This window comes from Henckelia pumila, chromosome 3 (genome assembly GCF_033568475.1).
Source record: "Henckelia pumila isolate YLH828 chromosome 3, ASM3356847v2, whole genome shotgun sequence".
Taxonomy (NCBI): domain Eukaryota; kingdom Viridiplantae; phylum Streptophyta; class Magnoliopsida; order Lamiales; family Gesneriaceae; genus Henckelia; species Henckelia pumila.
In genome coordinates, this window is record NC_133122.1 from 43,772,411 (window position 1) to 43,790,776 (window position 18,366).

Consider the following 18,366-nt stretch of genomic DNA (forward strand, 5'->3'; position numbering starts at 1 on the left):
GTGGAGTCAAGTTTTAATCCAAAATAATAAATAAATACCAAACTAACACATAAATATCATACATGTAAAAGTTGAAATTTACAAAATTAATTATTTATCCTCCTCAAAAAATCTAAAAACTATAACAATTATGTTGTCAGATGATGTTACAATATACATATAAGGATATAAATGTAATAGTTAAATATTGGCGATGACATAAAAGTAATATGTACAATTATAAAAAATTTGAATCAAGGTCAAAGTTTTTTATTGTGTATTTTTAACTTTGTCCTTGGTTAATACACGCTTGATAAATTTTAAGAGGATACTTTTGTAAAATCAATTATTATGATAATGCTAAAATTGACAATTTGTGCATATTAGATAATGTTCTGGTTTCCAAAAAGATTAAAATAACATAATACTTTAGTTTTTATTTTTTTGTAGATAAATTGAATTTATTTTTTTTTCAAAAAAAATTAATTAAATTAAATTCTTATCCAGTTTCTTAAAAGATCGAAATACCAAAATACTTAAGTTTTTATTTGTTTGTAGATGAAATGACATATTTTTTCAACAAAATTTTTTATGTATTTTAATTTATGTAAGGACCTATTAAACTAAATAATTATATCATGAGTTCATAAATATAACAAAATATTATATTTTTTAAATGTGATAAATATATATAAATTAAATTATACATCGGTTTTGAAATAAATCAATTCATGTGGAGTATAGTTTTAATCCAAAATAATAAATAAAGAACAAACCAACACACAAATATCATTTATGTAAAAGTTGAAATTTAAAAAATTAATTATTTTTCTTTTTCAAAAAATCTAGAAACTATAACAATTATTTTATGAGATTGTGTTACAATTAACGAAGAAATATTTTTACAAGAGATGAATATTTTTAATAGTTTTTATCAAAACTATAAGATTGATATTATTTAAATATTATTGAAGTTTGTAAATATATATATATATATATATATATATATATATATATATATATATATATTAATAACTCAACTACGATTTAGTTAATAAATAATAAAAAAATCTAAAAAAATTATGGATGACACGTCTCATATTAAATTAAAGATTCTGTAAAAATTACATTGATGTAAATTTTCAATCAGATGAATAAAAAAAAATATGCAACAAAACGGTTGAGATGAAATACAGAATGTTAACATTTGTAATTAAAGACATTCAAAATTCAATTAAAAATTTCAGCAATGAGAGCATTGTAAGCAAAAAGAGATCAGTAGGCTTCGAAAAACGAGATATCAAAAAGAAAAGAGGATGTCCAACAAATACATTGATCGTTACCGATACTGCCATACAAATAATGGAAGAAGAAAACATACCAGAATGCAAATGAGAATGATGAAATTATTGACATTTTTTGCAAGTAACTATTTTTCGCATAAAAAAGTGATCGTCGATTAAATAATAATGATATACAAATGCAAATGATTGATGAACATGATATCACAAGAATTGTTATTAAAGATGATGATAATAATAATTTTTTCATGGAGAATGATTTGAAAAATTGTTAAAAAAGAAAAAAAAATCCCAAATATAAAATAAGAAAATAATAATTTAAATTAAGGTTTAGAATGGATTATTTATACCAATTTTTTTTCATAAATCAATAGTGATCAAAATAGAACATAGAAAATTACAAAATTATATTTAATATAATTTAATTAACATATCTCATTTATTAACAAATAAAGAATAAATCATACATACATGATATAGAAAATAAAACGAATTCATGGTACGAATCATGTCATAATTTCTTAAGATTAATAAATAATAATTACATAAGTTTCAATATCAATATTGTGTTATGTAAAACTGCAATAAACGTAACACTTATATTTATAAGCTTACATGAATTATCGATAATGTCTTATTCTAAACTGTTAACGTGAATGTAAAATAATCATGACCGTAAATAATACAAACATTGAAAATTCAAGTGTTACATTGTTGAGAATGTTGCAAATATTTTTATTAGTTGCAATGTCTAAGATTATATTGATTACATTATTTAGAAATGTAATAATTTTTTTTTTCAAAAAGTATATATTATTACCATGAAAATAATTTATTAATTGTGTGTTAATATCTTCTCATCTCAATTAATTTATTTAACAACGTTATCGATAACAAAAGATGTTCTCACGTGCATCGGACGTGACTTTTACTAATATATATAAAACTATGAATAATCAGACCGAAAATCTCTCTCAAAGTTTTGACTAAATTATTCTTATCGATTTTGAATTTAACCATCGTTATTATTATCACTCTTTTTGCATTACTTTTGAAATAACGATTTATCCTTGTTCTCTTTTTAAATTATGAATAATCAGGCCGAAAAACTTTATCGAGGTTTTGAGTCTTTGACAAAAGCATTCTTACCATTTTTGAATTTAACCTTCCATCGTTATTATCATCACTCTTTTTACATTACTTTTGAAATACGTTTAAAAAGAAAACAAGGATAAATCGTAGACAATTTGATTGGAAATATGATATACACATGTTTACAATCACATAAAGCTATTAATTAATCTATTAGTTTAATATAAAAATCCATTAATATCTAGAATACTATCTTTCTCCTCCAAAATGAATTCTGATAATTGTTGCGCATGATTCAAGCATTTCATATGGGTAGATGAGATCATAGCATACGAGTAATACCCAAATCATGCATCCAACTGTTCATATTTTTACACATAGGCGGAATTTATTATATATTGTTGACGTGGCAAATCATTGGACATTAGATCTATCATTGAGGTATTACTCATATGCTAGGTTGAAATCTACCATATGACTTGTGGAATATGAATCGGATAATATTAATGGCAACTACCGCAAGTTGTACCACATGACACGTAAGATGAGTTTTTAGGAAAAATTTCAACCTATCCCATGGATATTACCCCATGGGACATGAGTATGTATTTTATTTGTTCAAATCATGTGGGCCTCATATAATTCAATGGGACCCACATAATTTGAACCAACCAATGAATGACACATACCCCATGGGGGTAGGATCTAACCTACCAGTTTTTAGAGATCAATCGATATACCAATTACATATTGTATGATGACATATGAATGAAAGTGATCGAAGTTGATATTTACACTCTATTTTTTTTGTTAGACTCATTTTGTAAGCAAATTTTACACACAAAATGAAATATAGATAACACAATAATTTTTGAAAGACATTTTTTTTAATTTTTTGGTTGGCTCATCCTATTAGGCATTTTTGAAATGTCTCGTTTTATGTTCAATAAATTTTTTTAATGGATTTTGGAGTAAAGACAATTTTTTAATATATAAAACTATGATAATCAGGCCGAAAATCTCTCTCGAAGTTTTGACTGAATTTTTCTTACCAATTTTGAATTCAACCTTCATCGTTATTATTATTACTTTATTTGCATTACTTTTGACATACATTTAAAAAAAACAAGGATAAATCGTAGACATTTTGATTGGAAATATAGGATAGTATACTCATGTTTACAATCACATGAAGCTATTAATTTAATAAAATCTATGCCCACAGGGGCATAGGCGACTTGGTAAAGCCTGGGATGACGTAAAAAAAAATTTTCCAGCGTTGCGGGTTCGATCCTCGTGTGGAGCATATTCTCTGCTAAAATATTGTGGGGGTATGCTCAGGGGATTGGGCCATGTGCTCCCTCCTTCAGGTCTCTGCCGCTCGTGCACATCCCTCGATTTACCCTCCGCATGAGCCAATGGACCTCTGACTTATGTGAAATAGGGTCCCATTCGATGTCAACCCTTTTGAATTTAATAAAATCTATTAATACATTGAATACTACTCTTTCTGATATCTTCCTAATCAATAATAAATTATGATAACTGTTGTGCATGCTTCAATCATTTTATATGACTTGTGGAATATGGATTATATTAATGGCAACTACCAGTACAAGATGCATGTACATAACACACTCGATAAGTTCTTATCGATTGATCGAGATTAATTACATATTTTATGACTACATTTGAATTAACGAAGGTAATTAATATTTACGCTTTAGTTTTGGTTTTCTGCACTTCATTTGTAACTAAAATTTACACAGGAAGACTGAAGTGAAGTGTGAATAAACACAAAGTGAAGTACAAATAGCAACTCAAGAGCGTATATAGTTGATAAAACCCGGGTTCACTTGGGTTAATTTGTTTCTTGCCTGTTTGAGTTGTTGACATTAATTGGATTCGACCTTGTCGAGATAGGGCATCGAGGTTCATCACAATTCACATCGCAAAGAGCTTAACGATTTGTGATTATCGTGTCATTATTTTACATTTGCCATTAGAATTTTTTAGTGGCTACCATCTTATTACCCTTCTAAATTATTATTGATAAAAGTTGCAACTTAAATAATTTTTAAGGTGATGCTTGATGTCGTGATGATATTCGAATTTCCTTCATTATTTTGCTTATTAATATTCTTTCTATCTTCTTGGCTTAACGTTACTGATCATTGATCAATCTTATTTTTTTTGAGAAAAATAAACTCGCTGGTATCAAAATTCTCAATCCAACCAGAGACGAAGCCAAAGGGGGCAGTAGATGCAACCGTCCCCCTCAAATCTCAATTCCTCCGAGCTTTTACTAGTTACTTTTTTTTCGTTAAGAAATATTAATATTTAAAAATAATTTTCGATAAAAGTTATTTCACTATTATTTTTTATTTATTTTAATAGAGTTTTGAAAAATAACAATAATGAAATTTCGCCTGAAATTTTCTGGCTCCATCTCTGCTCTCGGCAAATGGTAAGAACGTACAATAAATTCATGCAGCCTGAGAAGGAAAGGCTTCAAAGGCTGTACTTGTTTTGATTTATTTTTGAATGACTATATTCAATTGTTGCTTTATTTGAGTTCTGATTTGAAGATATTTATTCGTATATATCTTATATAATATTTGGATCATATATATAATATAGGGGAAATTGCATATATCACCCTTGTGAAATCTCGGGTTTGCTGATAACCCCCTATGAAAATTTTTTAAGCTAATAACCCCATGTGATTCTAGATTTGTAGCATACACACCATTTTCAGCTAAAAAATGACGAAAATACTCCTATATAAAATAAATGATAAATTAAAGAGTTCATAAAAGTTAAGGGTATTTTCGTCTTTTTTAATCAAAAGGGGTGTGCATGCTATAAATCTAAAATCATAGGGGGTTATTAGCTTAAAAAAATTTCATAGGGGGTTATCAGCAAACCCGAGATTTCACAAGGGTGATATATGCAATTTCTCCTATAATATATAATATTTGAATCCCCATAATATTCATCTTCGTTTTTCTCCTAATTATTTGTTCGTTTTTATTTTTATTTTTGCCTGACAAAATAAATTAATTAATGCAAGAAAAATTTCTAAAAAAACGTATTTAAAATCAGAAAATCAACAAATCGGTCTTCTTTCGATCATTCTTTGATAATATTTTTCGCACTTTTTATTTCCCCTTTCTTCCACAATCATTTTCCCTTTTAACAGTCGATAAATTTCTATTTAAGAGGGCATAACCCGAATTCCTCTTGAATTATATATAACATTCTGTATGCATACGTGAAAATAAACACGAGACTATTTGAATTAGAAATATAAATTATGTTTATAATAACACAAAGCAACTTATTTAATAGAATACATTAGCATTTGTGTCAACTCGATGGATCCCGTTGCACTTATGGATATTGGCAAGCATCATGAGCTGGACATATATAAACACACATAAAAGTAAGATGTTGAATTAATTAGATGATCAATGAAATATATTCAAACAGACGACTATTGAGAGTTGGGGAAGAAGAGATTACATGGATTGTTGGTAGTTAAAGTGCCAATCTCGTTGTTGCAAAAGCGGGTGCGACGATAGTCTTGGTTGAGAGCATAGGACGCATGCATAACCAGATTGTTGGGTTCGAAACACGGTGCACCTGGTTGGATTGCACTGCAATCGTTAACCTCGCAAGCATAGTCTATGAACCCTTGTAACTTATCGTCTGGAGTACCTACTTGTGCATCGCACCAATCCTTCCCGGCCTGCATTCAAATTTCGCTAGGTGTGACTAATATGATGTTTAAGTTGAATATAAGCACGTGCGCGTATAAATTTCATATAAATTTTTGGATGAAAATGTATCTTTTCGTAACTTTAGAAATGTAGGAAGTGGACTCACTTGGTTGGTATTGAATTTGTTGTTTTGAGGAAGAGAAGAGAGTGCAACTCCGACGAGACAACTTGCAAGAAACAAAAGTAGCATATTCTTGGCCATGGCTACTAATTTAGGGTTAATTTTCGAGAACAAAAATCCTTTTTTTTTTTTTTGAAAATATTTTTGCTTCTTTTTAGATATATAAAAAGATCGAAATTTGTGGAGTTTAAATATGTAGAATCGGCTAGACGTATCATGTCAACATTTTATTAATATCATGGATTCGAAAAAGATTTCTACATATATATGATTCAAAATCATTTTAATTTTGAGATGGCTATATATATTAAAGTAGCTTTGACTAATTCTAACAATTTTCAAGGATCAATCTTGAAATTTATGTTCGACTCACGAAATTGATGTCGATTCAAAAGTTGGATTACATGGAATATAAAATAATAATTTGTTAATTATCAGGATTATGTGAGGAATATTAGCATGCCAAGATTGCAAAAATATTTATTCCATGATTTTATTGGTTAATTCTTTCATGACGAGAATTTGGAATTTATTAATGGTATACAAATAAATCAATAAATGGTATGAACTTTAAGATGGTCACTATTGATTAATACTGGTGTTTTTCCCCCTATATCGAGTGCTTATATCGTTGATATATTTATTTAAACACGATTAAATGTGTTATTTGATAACAAATTACAAAACGATATTTTTCTAAAATAAAAAATGTTTCCTTTTAAATAGAAAAATATCATAATTTATAGAGTTGAAGTAATTGGCTGAACATGTTTTCAACTAGTCAATTTTTTCTTTTATTATATTTTTTATTACGTGATAATCATAAACAGTTAATTTTTAGTGTGCATTGGATAAGTTCAATGAGTAAAAATTGTGATATTATTTTCAATTTTTTAAAAATATTTTGCGCTTATGTGAAAATAAATGTATAATTTTGAAATGGCAATAATTAATAATGAATTAAAATAGCCTTTGCTTAAGTAATTCGAACAATTTTCAAGGTAAATCACCAAATTTTATACTCTAGTAGATTGCAAAAATATTTAATTTGACTTTTAATCACATCTTATTATATTAATTCTCTCACCACCTACAAATTTAGCTTTTCATGGCACATGTGATTATGTGAATATAAATCCATCCTTAGAACTTTTGGACTTTCATGGAATTGGTTTATTCGATTTAATTCATGATAAAAATATTATTTTTTTATACAAAATCTAAATATACAGATTTGTGATAATTTTTTAAATAAAAAAATAACATATGTAGCTCAAAATTTGATATATATATATAATATAAAATTAAGCGAATATCATATTTTTTTTAAAGATTGAAACATTAATAAAATGAAAAATAATTGTTTTTAAATTTACAAAAGTTACAAACACTCTGCGTGTCCTTGCCGTCATAATGCCATGTAATGAAACGTTCGAGGAAGACAAAGAGGAATTTATAATATTTATTTATTTTCTAAATTTTTTGTTCTTATTATATAATAATTAATTAATTTGTTTGTTTTTAATTAATTTGTTTGTTTGAAAAGTAAAAGAATTGGTGAAACGTTGGGTCAATGGTTAGATTTCCAAGTTTTTCTGACAGTTTGACAAAAGCAAGACTCCCCATTTACACACACTGCAAAGCTCTGAAGATCACGTGATCTTTCCTTTTACTTTATTTTCCCTTTTGCATCTCCCATCTCCCTCGTTCTTGGTTCAATTTCGAGTTCCGAGTCTCATTGAGTAAGCTCGTTTTGTGCCTATGAAGCCCAGTGTTTTCTTGAAATTCCTGTGAAAGTTTAAATAAATTCTCTTGCGGGGCTATCTCTTTGCTGTTGCAGGTGTGTGATTTGTCTGAATCTTTCTTGATTTTTTGAACTCTGTTGTTGTATTTTAGGTGATTTCCCTTTCCGGGCTAGTCCAAATTTTACTCCTTTTTTGTTTTCTGGTGTCCTCCTGTTTCATTTTAAACAAGAGGTGTTGTTCAGTGTTCAATATTTAAGTTCCTAGTCTCTGTGTTAGTCACATTGTGGCGTTGAATTTGATCAATCTGTATTGTATGAGAAAGTAGGAGGTGTATGATGGGTATTTGGTGTTCAAAGCATGTGATATAGATCTGTAATCTTCATTCTCGGCACATTTTCAAAATTGTAGGAAAATGGGTGTTATTTCCCGCAAGTTATTCCCGGCCTGTGAGAGCATGTGTGTGTGCTGCCCTGCTCTAAGGTCAAGGTCTCGGCAGCCTGTTAAGCGGTACAAGAAATTGCTTGCTGAGATATTTCCTAAATCACCTGTGAGTATTGTTTAACAAATCCAGATTCCAGCATTTGGTGTTTTTGGGATATTTTATATTATTGTACGTGAACAATCAATGATGTAGCAATGCATATTTGTTGTTTTTCTTGTTCTGTTTACTTGGTATTTTTTAGTCGGACATTTCGTCTCACCATCATACGTCGGAGTTGATGGTGGAAACGTTATTGGATCATGTGATGCTATGAAAATATGACCATTAGACCATGTTGGTGCCGTCGACAATGGCAAATCCAATGGCTCACAGCACTTGAGTACAGAGTCGTGGTTGTTCAATTTCTCATTATATATAGCTCTTATGTATGTGCTAAGTTGGTTCTTGATGTTGGCATTGGATGATGATGAAGAACTGGTTAAGTTCGTTTAAGACTGGGTTGGAAATTTTGTGTGACTAAATTATTTTTAAATGCCTAAGGCACCCTCATCAGGAACTTCTGCTTATTGACTGGGTTCTCAAATTTTCAAATGCTATGTAATGACCTTAAATTAGAAAGTGTGCCAAAGATCTTTAGTTATTTCAATAAATTTCAGACATATAAACTAGAACACCTGTCTTTCTGGGATAAAAATGAAGTGAAACAATTCCGAAAATTATAACATTGTGCTAGTCCTTAAATTCAAGATTTAAAGGGTATGCAAGCCATCAGTTGAACACGGGCTTGTATGGCACTGATCTAAAACAAATTAATATTGGCTACAATAGAAGATTAGAATGCAGAACTGTTGCAGAAACTTATTGTACTGTCGCATGTTTCAGTGAAGGGTTTAGTGACTTAGGAACTGTATATCTTCATATTACAGAGATAGTTCATTTTCTTATGCACTTCAATTTTCATTTCTTGCCATATTTCTTACTCTATGCTTAATTCTCTTATGAAAATCTCTCTGCATTCACGAAGAATCCAAATGTTGTTTAAGAATCTCAGTTTTCTGGTTTAGGCTAGAATTACGCCGGGAAAGAGGGAAAACTCTTTAAGGTTTTCTTGGTTGTCCTGTGCCATTCAGTTATTGATAAGTGTTTGGGCTGTCAGTGAAACTATGACACTTACATTCCCTTAGTTCCCCTTGTATCAGTCTATCATAAACTTGAGAAACCGAAATAGTTGGATGTTCATCAAAATGTGGTCTTGGGATTGCTACTGCATGGTTGAATTTACCTTGAAGCCACTGTAATGGTCTAATGGACTCGTTGGGCTTTCTTGTTATTAATTGGTATTGACTTAAGAAAACTGACTATGTAAAAATATTTGCCTAAGAATTTGGGTTTAATGTGAAATTCCTTTTAAGTTTGAAGCCTTCTGCATTCTGCATTCCACCACGGCTCTCTAATCCATCCCCGGGAATTTAACTTAAAGACAATAGACAGCAATAAGGTGACCTTCGTAGGTTTTTCTTTACTGCAAAATATTCGAGAATTCTGATATGAATTTGGGTATAGATTTTGGTTGGACGATGTGATTTGAAGGTTGATGTTATAAATTCCAAGTGCTGCTGATTTGGGAAAGCGTAGAAAAAATAATTATTGAGTAATTATTGTTTCTAAGATTTTTTTTTTTATTTTTTATGTTGGATATCACAAAAATATGTGAGGCCAAACCAGTTTAAAAATGATGCATTTTGAAATGAAAAAAACTCATACCAAGAAAATAAATAGATGCGACTTTGGTTTACATTTTTGTTTGTGTAGGCTGGCCATCCAAATGACCGGAAAATTGCAAAGTTATGTGAATATGCTGTCAAAAATCCATTCCGAATTCCAAAGGTGAATTATGAGCTCTCGTGTTATTGGCTGATGATGCCATCTTTCTTGGGAGGAACTATCCTATTTTTCTTGACAGTTTCTATTCTTTAGATTGCTAAATATCTCGAAGAAAGGTGTTATAAAGAACTGCGAAATGGTCACCTTATTTTTGTCAGTGTCGTTGCGGAAACATACAACAAATTACTTCAAGTTTGTACCGAGCAAGTGTAAGTATTTCTCTCATTCTATTACTTTTCATTGGTAATTAGTTTATTTTCTCTTATTCATGGATTCACCTCTTTATGTTTCAGAGCATATTTTGCTGTTAATTTGTTGAATGTTATAAATGAACTGCTGGATGATGCTAAACAAGACGATGTCCTAATAATTGGATGCCAAACATTGCCTACTTTTATATACCGTCAGGTGATTTATGAACTTCAATTATATATATATATTTTTACCTCTGTTAAAAGATGACTTTTGCCTATGAGAGATCTTATTCAAGGCATTGAGTTATTGTGACGCAATTACATTATGAAGATTTACTTTCCATGCCTTATTTATATATTACCCCAACAGGTAGATGGAACTTACTCTCGTAATATTGAAAATTTGGTGGAAAAAGTATGCTTGCTGGCTCATAAGAGTGATGATGTGCATCAAAAGCACAAGTTGAGGGCAGCGAGCTTGCAGTGCCTTTCTGCCATGGTAATATGAAAGCAAGTTTTCACCATATTACTTACATCTATCATTGAGATTCCAATCTTTTGAGCTTTTGTTGGCTCTTTGCAGATCATAATTAGTTTGGTTGATATCGTGTTTCACAAGTTTTCATGATTCACTACGACAATTCATACCATGATAGTCTGCCTTGCTTCTTCTATCTGCAGGTCTGGTTCATGGCAGAGTTCTCTCAGATATTTGTTAATCTCGACAAGGTTAGTTTTCTGATCTGTTGATCTTACCGTATTTATTGCTTTAAAGTTGGTTGTAGTTACTTGTTCGGGAGACGGGGATACATGATTTTTTAATCATTCTCATATCTTCTAACTGACCTTTGTTTTGTCCATGAAGTCGTAAGTTTTCTCGTATAAATGCAAGGACTTATACCCTCCTTTCTCAGCTCTCATGCTTTGTCCATTTTCTTTCATCATGGTTTATTTTTCTCTTGGCTTGTCCAATTCTGCATAAGTTAGGAAAAACATGTCTATTCGTCTGTTTGATTTTAGAACATGTTAATATGCCCTTGCGTGAAAGTATTTCAGATCTTAATATCTTTTTACGTGTTACGATGATCTACTGTAGATTGTGCACGTTATTCTTGATAACTTTGAGATGGAACAAAATGAGGAAGATGATGAGGGAAGGAATGCACATCATTATTGGGTGGATGAGGTGTCAAGATGTGAGGGAAGAGTTGCTCCTGGAGTTGGTGGCGACTTGAGTCCTAGTCACACAATCATAAGAGCACGACCAGAGAAGAAAGATCCTTCTCTGCTAACAAGGTTTAGGGCTCTCTCTTTTTATAAATGACAAAATTGGTTGGTATTAGTTCTCCGCTCACATGTTCTTTTATTCTTGGATCTTCATTGACTTTAGAGATGAGGTTGAGATGCCAAAAATATGGGCACAAATATGCATTCAGAGGTTGGTTGAACTGGCCAAGGAGAGTACGACAATGCGGCTAGTATTGGATCCAATGTTAATTTATTTTGACAATGGGAGGCACTGGGGACCGAATAATGGTTTGGCACTCAATGTTCTTTCCGATATGTCTTACTTCGTGGAAAGTCCAGGTGATTTTTGTCTTTTCCCTCTTCTCTTCCCATTTCCATGTTCTTTTCTTTTGTCCTGATTTTTTGTTTCTTTTCTCGATTGGTCGAATGGTTTTATAGTTGATGTTCTTGCGACTCCTGCTCTATATTTATCATTGACTATAACTTGTTGAAAATTTTGGTTTTAGTTTAGTAACTTTAGTTTACAGCTTCCGATGATTATTTATCTGATGGTTTTCAGAAATTTTAAGATGTAACTGTTGATGCAAAATTTCTGAGTAGACTTGGTTTCACCAAACTCATGGAAACTTTATTTGTCTTGGTTTGGCTTTTACTTAAAAAATATACTTCTGGGCTCTGGCTTTTATTGTAACTTGCTAAATTAATGTAATCCATTTCCAGTCGACTCCGGTTTTTATCTCTTTATGCGTGGACCTCTAGTCCACTTCTTGTAATTATTACCTTTTATATCTTAATGAATATCTTTGTTTTCTGTAAAAAAAAGAAAAGAAAAGAAATTCCGGTTCTGGTGGGGGAGATGACGTGAAAAGATATGAGGCTTGACTACTTTTAATGTAATTTAGGAAAATAATATGATCGATACTGTCATGATTTTTTGTTATGTTGGGAAGGCAACAAGGAAAAAAAGTGTATGGACTACCTTGCATAATTAACATATAGCATCTAAATTGACCTTAATTCAACCTGCATGTCTGTGTTTGAATGACTATTATATAGTTGGCGCTTAAAGCAAAGCTGATGAATTATATATTTAAGATCATTCACGAAGTTTAGTTTCATGTTTTTTTTAATAGGGAATCAACAATCTATTTTAGCTGGTGTGGTTCGACATTTAGACCATAAGAACATAGCACATGATCCCCATACCAAGTGCCACGTTATCATGACTGCCACTGTTTGGCTCGTCAAATAAGATCAGAATATTTTATTTCTGATATGGGGTTTGTTAGTGACCTCTGCCGACACCTGCGCAAAAGCTGTCAAGCAACAGCTGAATCAGTTGGAGAGCAAGAGCTGAACTTGAATACTGCGCTTCAGACTTCCACAGAAAATTGCTTGTGGGAAATCGTGAGAGGGGTAATTACATTGAGCAGAAAATAAGAATTATTTTGTTACTCTTCGCTCTCTTTGATTTGCCTGATCATTGATGGTGATTTTTTAGGTCGTTGATGTGCGGCCTTTGTTCGATGTCATGACAATCACACTGGAGAAGCTTCCACCAGTAAAAGCTGTTGCACATGCTGCTCTTTCATCAATGATAATCCTTGCTCATGTGATTTCCTTAGCATCTATACCTATTCACTCACAGAAGGTAGAAACTTCACATAACAACCTCATGAATATGTTTCACAGATCTGACAGTTTCAAGATATTTATTAAATGACACCTCCGTTCTACTTTATTTGTAATGCTCCAAAGCTTATCATTACTCGGTCCTATTTTCAGGCATTCCCAGAGGCACTTCTTGTTCAACTTTTGAAAGTCATGTTGCATTCGGATGTGGAAATACGTGTCGGAGGGCATCAAATATTTTGTATTCTTCTCACTCCGAGTTTTACCCATGCAAGAAATGGTATTTTTAATCATCCTAGGAGATGGCAGTCCAAAAATGCATCAACATTTGCCTCAATTACTACCCTTCTGAAGAGGCTCCGTGGAGAAAAGTACGGTACTAAAGTGAATCAAGGAAGTGAAAAGGATGATTTTAAGCATTTGGATGAAGTTGATGAGGAGTGGAAGCATGGGTGGTCCCACAAGAATTCTCCCAATATTCATATTTTCAGCAGCCTTTTTGACCGGGCCAATAGACCAGCGAGCTTGCCTGAGACTGTAAGAATTTTATTTCTCTGATCAAATTCATAATTAGTGAAAATTATTATGTTACACTTGCGGACATGAAATTTGAAGTTTATTTTTTACCAAAGTTCATTAAAATTGAGAGTAAAATATTTGATGGCCAAGTATTTTTACCACTCTCTTTTAATCCAACCTTTTGACCTAACTTTAAATAATCATAGTTTACTCGAATAAATGAAGTAATGAACTTTTCCCGTCCTGTATGTGTCAAAAAATTTTAGTTCTGGGGAGTGTTTACCATCAGCTACATGACAGGTTTTTGAATTATGCAGGAACAATCTTTTTTGCACTGCAACGAGGATCAAATAGCACAATTGCTATCTGCTTTATGGATACAGCTTAATCTTCCGAATAATCTACCGGCAAATGTTGAAGCCATAGCTCATTCCTTTTATTTAATACTCGTTTCTTCATATCTCAAGGTTAAAATTCAACCAACTACATTTCCATTTTCTGGTGTTTAGTACTTGACAACACACACACACACACACACACACAAGGAACATATGAAAGTGCAACATATGAATAAAGAAAATAAATATGTAACAATAATGTCAGATAAAAAAAAGTTGCTTAATATATTTACATTGTCTTGGGGCCTATGCACATCTATTTTGTATCCTCGAATCATACAATTATCTTGATTATCTCTTTGGAGATTTCATAATTTTACTTGATGTGTTTAATCTGTGACGGCCTCTCGCGATTCTAATTTTCAGAACCCCAACAATACGTCAGTACTCCGATTCTTTCAGCTTCCCATGTCTCTCCGAAAGTTGTCCTTGGACTCCAATAATGGTACGTAGCTTGCTTAATTATTGAGTTTTTAAGTTCAAAAGAAGTAATTTATAATTGATTTTTTTTCTCTTCGTAGGTTCTTTATCTCCTGCATACCAGCGATTGCTTCTTGTATTGTCAACTGCAATGTTGATGTTTGCTGCAAAGTTGTATCACGTTGCTGACTCACACGATTTATTTAACATGTTACTTGAGAATGATGTAAGTATTAATGATTTATGCTTTTGCTTCGTTCTCCATGCACAAATTAATCATCTTGCCTTTTCTATATTTAAATGAAATATACATGATAGCCATTTTATTTGCAAAGTCACCATCTATGTCATGGCCATATCACAGTAAAGAGTATGTTTATTTGGATTGATGTGGTGATGTAGAATTCTTTCAGTAGTTTCTAGGGTATTAGTGGAAACATGTAGTTATATACTTTCACTCTGTTGATCCAAGTATGAATAACTTACAATCAGATATTGCTTTGCATTACATCAACTTGCTATTTAACTGATATTTATTGATTCACCTAATCTTTTCCCCTTTATTACTCCGTTTTGTTTATTTTTGGAAACTTATTCTAATGTCCTACATTTTAGGTTGATCCGTTTATTGGCATCAGTGATGACTATCAAGTTTATCTAAAGCCGCAAGTTGAAGTGAAAGATTATGGTTCTGCTTCAGACAATGACGAAGCTTCAACTGTTCTCACTAAACTGCGGGACAAAGCCTACGAATCCGACAAACTTGTTTATGGCATGTTATTCGAAAGTTTATCGAGCATTACAAAGGTAGTTTCTTTCAATTATGTGGAATAAACTTTCTTATGCAAATTCCCAGCAACAGTATGAAGTGTTTAAAATGCAAAGACTCAAGTGTTTTATTTCGACAAGTTTGGGGCCGAGGATATAGCCAATCAACTATCTGAAGAATTTGTACCTGAAGAAGCTTTTATGTTTGGCCACAAATCAATACTCGACATAGATTACATCCAAACAGCTGCACACTCCAAGGGATCACCATCCTTTGACGGGGTAAACTATCTTCCAAGTTTCCGCTGGATAACTGTTTGGTTCATGACTTTTCAAGTCTATGTTCCTATGACTAAGCACGAGCTTTGGCTTATATTTTCCTCTGGCAGGAATTTTCTGCAAATTCCTTGGTTGATGATGACACTGTTAGCATATCATCAGTTGCTGATATATCTCGCTTCGTCCCCAAGGCACCACCATCTGCATCTCCGTCGATGTCTCATATTGTCAGCATTGGAAAATTACTTGAATCGGTAATTACCTATTAATCTGTAATAATGTGATGAATGCTTACTCGAAAAAACCCCACAAATGGACAAGATGATGATAACTTGTTTTCTTGTTTCTCGCAAACTCGAAGCTCCCCTGTTGATCTAACTCTGGCAAGATGTAAATCTTTTTTTAGATTATCTTCAAGACCTGGTTTTTTAGTTGAATCTCATTGAACGTTGACCGTTTTTCCAACCTATTTTACAAGTTATAACGGATGATTATTCAAAACTATTATTGCTAAAATTTATGCAAAAATCATGTTATTAGTAGAATACCACTCTAGTTGTAGGTGGATCCTTGAGCGAATATTTCGATTCAATTGGGAGACTGAATCATGGGAATTGGGCTTTTATAGTTTCAGGGGTCTTAGAGCTCTTGAATCAATGTCCTTTATCCCCCTTGGTCATCTTCTGTTTTTGGATCAGAGTCCATCTCATTAGTTTTTTCCTTTGTATGATTTGATCTGTACCATTTCAGAGGTAAGGCTCGATCCCCTCTCTTGTTCAGATTTGTGTATACAGGTTGACCTGCTTTAACTCGTCTGGTGGTGATTTTTCACAGAAGAATATTTTACTTAAAATTCTCTGTTTTAGACAACCAATGCCTCGTTAGAACAACTGTATTTCGTCTCAATGAAAAATTTATTTTGTGCTCATTGCATGCTTGTATTTCACGAGCGCTTGGTTTCAGGCAACTCGAGGTTGCTGGTCAAGTAGCCGGAGCATCTGTCTCCACCTCGCCACTTCCATACAGCGCTATGACCAATCAATGTGAAGCCTTTGGTACCGACACACGGAAAAAGCTTTCTAATTGGTTGATCCATGAATAATCTGTACGCCAAAGCCAGTGATACATTGCTTCCATCTTTTCCGGCAAATGGATTGTCAGCAGTTGACAAGGTGACCTTATAATTATCGCCCCTAATATTTTAAAAATGCTGCACTCATTTGCATTGATTATCATTGGACTCCATTCGGGCTCTTTGTTGCTTTTTGGTGGTTCATGGCAGCTTTCAGAATGTCGAAATTTTATGTACGACTTTCAGTAGAGGCGGCCGCCAAGGTGGTAGGCGGCCCTCGACCGCCCCGCCTTTGTCTAAGGAGGTCTCTGTAGGCGGTCCGAGGCCATCCGGCGGGCAAGCAGCGCGGTCGAGGCGGTGAATGATTTTAAAATCCAGGTCAACTATCAAAGTCAATTAATTTTAAAACCAGTTAAAGTCAATCAATTTAAAAAACCCTAGATATAATAAAAACATCTCATTTACTTTTGGTTTCAAGTGTTCTCCACCATCGTTCACCACCTACCTCAAAACCGCCCGGCGCCTCGAACCGTCATCAGCCACCACCTTAATTATCTTGTCAGTTTGCATTTATATATTTATTTGTACTTTGTATTATATTGTATTAAACTTCTTTATGCGTAAACATTATCTAATTACATATATTACATAAAAATTATGACTATTTATAATTATATTGCATGATTATATATATTTATCTATAAAAAATTGTTAAAAAAATTCAACTGCTAGGCGGCCGAGGCGGTAGGCTGTCACTGACCGCCCTGCCACCGCTCCTGCCATTTACGTCTGTGAATGCCAATTTTCATATTATAATTAGATATGTTATTGAGCCAAGTCGAGCCGATTAAAATTTTTGAATGTTTGAGTTTGACTCGTTTATAAACGACATAACAAAATATCGGCGGTTGGGATTACTTGGGAAACACCATCAAGATTGGATTTGATACCTACATACATAGGACTAAAATTCTCTCCCCATCGTCACATTACTTGAAAGTAAAATTTTGCTCAGCTATATTTTGATCCCCGATCACATTTTCGTGCAGATATCGAGCTATGAACACCATCAAGGTGCTACCCAACCGATGAACCCATGGTTGGCTCTCAAGTTACCTCCTGCCAGCCCATTCGACAATTTCCTCAAAGCTGCTCGTGGCTAAGAACACGTGGGAACACGCAACCACGTGGCTCGAGTGGGAATGTAAATCGTTAGTCCAGCGAGTAGGGAAACTTTAGGTGGTGTCAATTGTCTCAAGTTTAGTTTCTGCACAAGACCTATTTCTGTATTTCTAACAGTTACTGCTTCTGCCTGATATTACTGTTTGAGAATGATGTATGATTTTCTGTGTTCATTCATCATACTTCTTGTCTGATTCTTTGGAGTAAACTCATCGGTACATTCTCTAAAGATATAACCAGTTGTCTGATTGCTGATTGTTGATTGATTGAACATTTTCTGGGGGAATTTCTTGCTCTGTAAGACCGTA

At 32.6% G+C, this 18,366-nt stretch overlaps 1 long non-coding RNA gene and 1 pseudogene across 1 annotated transcript; one reads left to right on the top strand and one right to left on the bottom strand.

Annotated features, from left to right (window-relative positions):
- Positions 1–5,675: 5,675 nt before the first annotated feature.
- Positions 5,676–6,393, bottom strand: LOC140886671 (uncharacterized). Its single transcript, XR_012151625.1, has 3 exons — positions 6,261–6,393; positions 5,898–6,123; positions 5,676–5,791 (listed from the first exon to the last, which is right to left on the bottom strand). It is a non-coding gene; the product is annotated as an uncharacterized lncRNA (long non-coding RNA).
- A 1,463-nt stretch (positions 6,394–7,856) lies between these two features.
- On the top strand, positions 7,857–18,306 carry LOC140888594 (protein SEMI-ROLLED LEAF 2-like; annotated as a pseudogene).
- Positions 18,307–18,366: the final 60 nt, after the last annotated feature.